This window comes from Ipomoea triloba, chromosome 12, assembly GCF_003576645.1.
Source record: "Ipomoea triloba cultivar NCNSP0323 chromosome 12, ASM357664v1".
Taxonomy (NCBI): Eukaryota; Viridiplantae; Streptophyta; class Magnoliopsida; order Solanales; family Convolvulaceae; genus Ipomoea; species Ipomoea triloba.
The window spans coordinates 14,137,048-14,145,033 of NC_044927.1; positions in this window are offsets into that span (position 1 = coordinate 14,137,048).

A 7,986-nucleotide genomic window follows, 5' to 3' on the forward strand; every position below is an offset into this window, starting at 1 on the left:
ATTATGAATTTATTGATCATAGCAATCCTTCAGGGATTGATTTAAAGACTATGGATCAAAATATTCATAATCGATCTAAGACTTGTGCCAAGGGGTGACAAATAAAAATTAGTGCTCTTAGTTCACCTTCTAGGTGAAGTTATATTAGATCCAGGCAATAATATATTGGTCAGCTCTACTAGAGCCCTTCCTTATGCAGTGTGCAAAAATTCTTTTGCTCACGTATTGTATGTGTGATTGCACTATACTCAACACATACATTTTTCTGATTGTTCCTGGATCCAATCAAAAGTGATATGATGCATTCTTATAGCAAAAATATTTATGTCATGTATCACATGAACATCATGACTCTCATCCATATCCTCATGATATTTGTAAATAGTATGCACCAAAATAGTAAATATTTATTATGCCAATCTTTCATGACGATTCACATAGCTAGCTATAAATCATAAGGAACAAATTGGAACATAAAGACAATTGTCACATAATATTCATATATATGTATACTTCATCATATATGAAATGATCATCTCTAAAAAGCTTGTGACAATATTCAATTATGCTCTCAATTTAATCATCATGCAAATATATAGACCATATTCTTATCATGCCATAATGATAGTTTTAAGAAAAGATGACAATGCATAATATATGTGACTAGTGCACACAATAATCATTTGCACATAACTACTATCATATGATTATATATATGGCATGTATAATATTTTATCATATTTAAAATATGAAGGAAGCAAACCTCATCGGAGTATGGTCAAAATCTCCGATATATCAATAATTGATTTCTGCGATATACTCATGCTTAGTTCCGTCAATTAATTCATGGGCTTGACCGAAAAACCATCAAAGTCTAGGTTCTCGTGAATTCTTTATAGCATCCTGATCAATCCAATTGAGAATCAGTAAACTTAAACATTTTTAAAGGTGGTGGCCAACGTCCTCACTTTAATTATATATAATATATTCACATAATATAATATATATATAAATTGATTCAATATGAAGATCATGAAAGCCATTCAATTTTTTGTCGGCCAAAACCTGCACAACTTCACAAAACATCAAAACAAATTATGCAAGTCTTGAGCTCCGTGCATGACTTTTCCCTTATCACTCATCATATCATATACGGAGTATCATATACAATATAATAATAATAATAAATATAAATATAAATATAATTAAGTAGACAAATTAGAAATCAAACCCATGTGACATTTGTCTTCTTCGCAGAAGACATATTTCTTGAACCAAAGCGAGCCAACATCATTAATCACCTCTCTCCACTGCTAGTCCATCATCTCCTTCGTCCGTGAGGGAGAGAGAAAACGACCAAGGAGAGAGAATAGCATCGTCGGCATGGTCACTGCTGCTCAGTCTATGCTTGCCATGGCTGCGGGTTTGCCGCGTTACTCCAATCCATTGTTCTCCATGCTCAACTGAAAGATAAATTTCCTCAAAGCGAAATATATTATAATAATAAATTGTATGATAATCATTCTAGCTTCCTAGGTGTTCATCATCATCATCATCATCCACCGACAGCAACACAAGATCACCGTCGTTGCTTAGTTGGTCGAGGTGGTGGTGATGTGCGGTGTCAGCGAGGAGATCCGAGGTCGCCGTCGTCACAGCTCCGTCGCAAAGTCGGATTGCTACCGTCTGATTTGTTCGCCGTCACCAGAGGAGGAGATGATGAGGTCCAGCACACTACTGTTGCCTTGTTTTCGCTGGAGGGAGGAACAACGGAGTAAATCGGTGGCAGTGGCGTCGTTGTGGTGGTGGCGCCTTCGGCTGGGTTTAGTTTCCTTCTTCTTTGCTTTCGGTCGAGGGCGACGGTCGTGGTGGTCATGAACGGTGACCGCTAGTTTCGATCTGAGTTTCACCGAGAAAATTGTGTTTTCATTTTCCTTTTCTTTGCTTGGCTAGAAAATTGATGTTCGCCGGAAAAATTGGTGGAGAAGACTATTGTGCATTTAGTTTAGAGCACTCGTGCTGATAACGTGTTGTAAATAGAAATGAAAATGCACAAAACTAGAAGGAAATTAGGAGAATTGCAAGCAACCAACAGAGAAGGATTAGATCAGAACAAGAGTATGGAGAGAAGGGAGCGGAGTGATTATTATTGATATTATTCTGATGTTTTTATCCAAATGAATACATATGAACATATATATAGAAAATAAACTTGACCCTTCGATACTCCAAAGGACACTTGACCATTCATGGATCCAGAAATACAATAACTGGGATAATGGCCACATATAAATAATTATATTCATAACAAATCAACTTTTGTTAAGATTAATTTGCATTCATTAGTTTGTAGCAATCTCCGATCAAACGAACAATAAATATAAATATAAGCATTAGTATTGATGGGGGAATGATTAAGACTCAGGACCTAATATTCAGAAGGAGTCCAATGAGGAAGACATGAGATTCGTGAGGAAGGGGGGCGAGCTTGAAAGATCTGTTAGGGCTAGGAGGCGGCTTACCGAGGGCTGGTTGGTGATGGATTGGACGGCTACAGACTGTTTGTCGAGATTATTTAGTGGACTCTTTGTCGAGGTTATTCAGTGGACTGCTTTGAGGAACACATCCATGCTATTAAAACAATTAATTACTATGGAGAGGAAGACGGGTTAAGAGAGTCGATAGAAAGAAGGTGGTCTGACCGACCAAGGAGCCGTAGCCGGTTCAGAGGATTAAGGCTGAGGGGCGGTGCGGATAAGGTGGTGTAAGGAAAGCTGTTTGGGAAGTTTCCTAAAAACGATGACAGTTGGGCGCGAATTTCATGCATGGAATATGGAGAGAAGATCAAAATAGATTGGGAAACTAACCCAAATGTAATAAGGAAAGAAATCCTACAGCATATATGGTACTCTAGGATTGCCAAAGGGGAGAAATCCCTCATAAACAGTATAAATAGGGGTTTAAGGCCTCGAGAAAGGTTAAGGAGAGCCTGCTTGTCCTGTGTCGGCTCCGAGTTGACTCGACACTGACTCAGCTGATGGGACACCACCAAAGCCATGCACAACAAAACAAGACCAGACTCTACAATCACGGCCATAACTCTCTCCTCCCACCCCAAAAACTATAATGTGAAACAATTATATATCTCTGATGCTTTTAAATACTCAAACCACCAAACTGAGTCACCGGCGAGTTGCCATGAGAGAGGAGCGAGTTTTAGAGAGAGAAAGAAAAGCGTCCGTGTTTGTTTTGTATGTGAGAGAGTGAGAGAGAGTGAGAGAGAGAGAGAGAGGGGAACTATGGTTTTATATCGTTGGGCGGACTGCGGAGGAGGTTCAGAACACTAGAACGTTTTATTGGGCGAGTTTTTATGTTATTTTAATGGCATTTGTACACATGCGATTCGGTAATGAGTGAAGATACATTGTGAGGTTACGCAAATATGTATGGAGTAATACCCAATTATCCAAATTAAAATATACTCCCGTATTAATAACCTCGTACCGCAATTATCAAATATTCTAATGTGTAATTTCATTTGACACTATAGTGTTTTTAAAAAGTAACTGCAGTGTTTTGTAAAAGTAACTGTATGGTGTATAAAATGAAACTATGTTAAACAAAGAAAACTATATAATCTATGAAATCTAACTGGTTATAATGATAATCACCACACTCGTACCCCAATTATCAAATATTCTAATGTGTAATTCCATTTGAAACTACAGTGTAATGGAAAAGAAACTATAGTGTTTTTAAAAAAGTAACTGCAGTGTTTTGTAAAAGTAAATGTATGGTGTATAAAATGAAACTATGTTCGTTAAACAAAGAAAACTGTATGAACCATGAAATCTAATTGGTTATAATGATCATTCATGCTTTGTGACCTTATTGCAGGGTAGAAATGAAGAACGCGGCAACAAAGCAGAAAAAAAAAACCAAAGCAATCTTGGATTCCCAAGCATCAATGCCAACACCACCTATTGAACCCAGTGCTCATGATGCACAAAAGGGTACTAAAAGTGTGCCCAAGCGCAAGGCAGATAAGGACAAACTCCCAAAGCAGTCAAAAACAAAAAATTCCAAAATAATTCCACAGAAGACAATGATTGATAACCTTAAGTACCTGCCAACACGAATGTCATTGAAATACTTTCGGGAACTCATATCTTCACTATCACCTGCACAACAAAAAGCAATTCATGACATTGGGTTTGGAGCAATGTTAACGATGACAGTTTTTGAGTGGGACAGTAGGTTAACAAGATACCTTGTTCAGAAGTTTGATGTTTATAGATGCTCATTGACTTTAGATGGGATGAAATGATGCAAGTACACTTTCAAATCTTTGGTTGACTCCGTTGAAGCATGGAAACAAAAGCCTGGTACATATTTCACTGGTCATGCACTCTTCTTGATGGTAATAATTTAGAACATATCTTTATAATATTTCTCTTACTATCCTATATACTAACACAATTACATTAAACTCGTACTAACTAATATTCTTATTGTTTCAAAAATAGTTGGCATACCTTGACCGTTTCGAATTCAAAGGCAGAAAGATAGAAAGGACATCACCTGCAATAACAACATGGACTGAAGAAGCAATAAAAGAGCGGATCAAGTCAGATATATTGTCTGGAAGTTTTGGAAGAGGAAAGGTAATCCCGCGATTTGAAAGAGAACAAAAAAGATACCTGGACAGAATGATGAGGTTGTTGCTGACGATTTGTCAAATGAATCACTAGCCAAGGTTATTACTGTCTTGCGAAAGATGGCGGACTCCGTTGTTGAGTTTGGTGAATTAATGACTGAGATAGGAAATACAATAACAGGAGGGGAACTCATAAGAAAAACCATTGGTAACATTGTTGAGATGGTAAATGTTGTATCCTCATCTCAACCACCACCACAAGAAAGATTATTAACTCCTTTGGCATTATATGACATTTTTACTATATTTACTGAAAGTGTTTGGTGTTAATGTCATTATAATACCAAAGGAGTTAATACCAAATTTGGTAACATTAGAATATATATGACATTATATAACTACTTGTTGCACCCATAAGAGTGTTTTAGAACCAAATAGGTTTACATTCTTGCTTGCTTGCATGATGCTCACCTCTTATTTAGGTAGGACCTTAGTCAAGGATCTCTCGAAGTGGGAGTGTGCACTTTTTAATTTGAGAAAGATAATGTAACTGAAGCCTGGAATTGAACTAACTTTAGTAGGGCATTGGGAAAAAGGTGAGCCTATTGGTGAGCTTAGAGTGAAAAATCCCTTAATCCCAAAAAAAAATGCATGAGGGGTTGTATGGAGAAACATTAGAAAAGGCAAAAGGCCACTCCTAGGATAAGAATTGACAGAAGTCATTTCGCTAGGATGTGGGCAAACCATTGCATTGACCTTCGAAAAAGCGTAGAGCTCTACGTGAAGTCGGTTGTCCACGCGAAATGATCCTGGGAAATGAGAAAATAGAGAGAAGGTGAGCCGCTTCGCTAGGGTTCGGGTTCCCATTGCACTTTCTTCGAAAAAGTATGGAGATCCATGTGAAGTCGGGTGCCTGATAACGTTACCCTAGGAAGTGAGAGGAAAGAGTGACCGCCCCAAGCCATTGGCGGTGAGTGGTCCATGCCCCTACCCCCACTTATCTTACTCGTTTGGGCTTTGGCGTTCGGTCGGAAGGGTTGATTAACTAGTGTACATCGTTCCTACTAGTGGGATCGGCTAGAGGCCTTAGTTAAATGAGAGGTGAATTCGAAATTGGGTTGCATGCTTGAGCGTGGTGCGAGAAGTGTGTTCCCCCTTGCTTAGAATATATATCTATCTATGAAGGATTTTTACTTGAGTTGTATGACATCTGACCAACATTCTTTGTAAATAGCACAAAAGATTTCTCTCCCTCCGATAGTCTTAACATTCATTTTTGATTGACCCGGAGTTCCAAATTGAATGAGCTGGTATCTTGGGAACTTATGTGCTAGAGATGAATTGTCTTGCTTGAGGGCAAGCAAGATGTAAAGTGTGGAAACTTGATAAGCTCCCAAGATGACTGTATATTTAGGTACAAATTGGGATAGTTTTATAGCATTTTAGTATCCTTATGTGACTAATTTATGATAAATTGCACTATAATTAGATAACCACGTGCAAAGCTACCTTTGGTGTATGTTTGAGATGTTTTACAAGTCCCGGGACCTATTCGGCACGAGAGATGGGCATAACGAGCAAACCGAGTAGGAAAGAAGTCCCGGGGGGCCCAGGATGTTCTATCCACGCGTGAAGGCCGTGTGGATGAATTCCAGTATCCATCCACGAGGCCATCCACGCGTGGATGAGCTTGTGGACGAGACAGTGCGGAGAGAATCATTTTAGGGCAATTTTGGGGAGACTATTTAAGGAAGTTTGATAGGATTTTTCAAAGAGTTTTTGGAAAGTTCTGATTTTTCTAGTTTTCCAATTTTTAGGTTTTAGAGATTCCCAAGATTTCCATTCTTAGATTTTTTTGAAGGTAAACGTAGCTATTCCATTAATTCATAACATAAAACGTTTACATCAACGATCAATGAAATGGTAAACCATTCCTTACAGTCAGACATAGAAACAACTTTTCTAACTATGCTACAGGAAACTTGAATCGCAGGCTGTTTCATAACTAGGAAGCTATGTTCTTTCAAGGAGCTTAAAGCTTCATCAAAGATCTGGGTCTTCGTCATCATTCTTTTTTGCTCGCCCAGGATAAGAACAACACTTGCCGAAACCAAACTAAACGATTTATGCTAATGATAATGAAAAGCTCATGAAAGTAACAAGAGGAAAAAACCCGTGAAAGTAACAAGAGGAAAACACAATAATAGAGAAAATAAAAAGTGGTAAAGCCAAAGTAGGGTTGGGAGTTCAAGACTACCAACACAAACCCCAATACCTAGCTACTATTATTTTATTCAAAGGGAAAGAAAACGGAAGAAGAAGATCTGTGGCGGTGGTCGGAGGCGGACGAAGCTACGACGGTGGTCGGGGCGAAAGAAGAGCGAGAGCAAACGTAGAAGGTGACCAAAACCGCCGGAGAAGAGCGAGAGCAAACGTAGAAGGTGACCAAAACCGCCGGCTCAAAACTCCATTAGAGCTCCGGCCGGAGGCCGGCGGTGGAAGCCGAAGTTGAGTAGCAGAGAAAGGCTCTTTGTTTTAGAGAGAAAAGGGAGGCACCATTCTTAGATTTAGTTTTACATTTCCATTGTGTATGAAGATCAAAAGCTTGGATTGAAGACTACATTTACTAGGTGATTTCTATTTTGAATCTTATTTCTATTTCTATTTACATTTCTTGTTCTTAGATTGAATTGGTTTATGATCTTGAATCTATGATTATGCTTAGCTAATTCTATCTAGGGATTGAGTTGTGTGAATCTATGCTTGCTTAGTGTGAGTTCCCATTTCTTAATGTGGATTTGATTTATTTGATGTTGGAGATCTATTCTTGTCTATTGATTGTTGGTTTGATTAGATCTTGTGTAGATTTGGCCGATCTATTGAGAGTTTGAGACCTTGACTCTATCATGATATTGATTTGAGTTAGGTTGTAGCTTTTTGCAATTTTAGATCCTATGGAATTCCATGATTGGGAATAGTGGGAATTGAAAGTGTGAAGCCTAGGTGTTTGATAAAATGTCTCTTAGGACTTTTGGTTACCAAATGGTGATCAGTGATGAGCTATACATCGTCCCGGCATTTGGATCTTGAAATGGAAGTCCCTGAGACATTGTTACTGATTGATGGTCACATTAAAAACATTAGGTTCCCTGTGCGTGGGGTTCCGTCCTTTATTTCTTTACTTACTTTTATTCGCTTTTACGCTTATTTTAATGCTTTTTATGTTTATCTGCCTTACTTTTATGCACTTTTATATTCGGTAGTTTATTTGAATAATTTTACTCTATTAAGTAGTTCTATTTTAAATATTTAATTATCTATGTTTTATG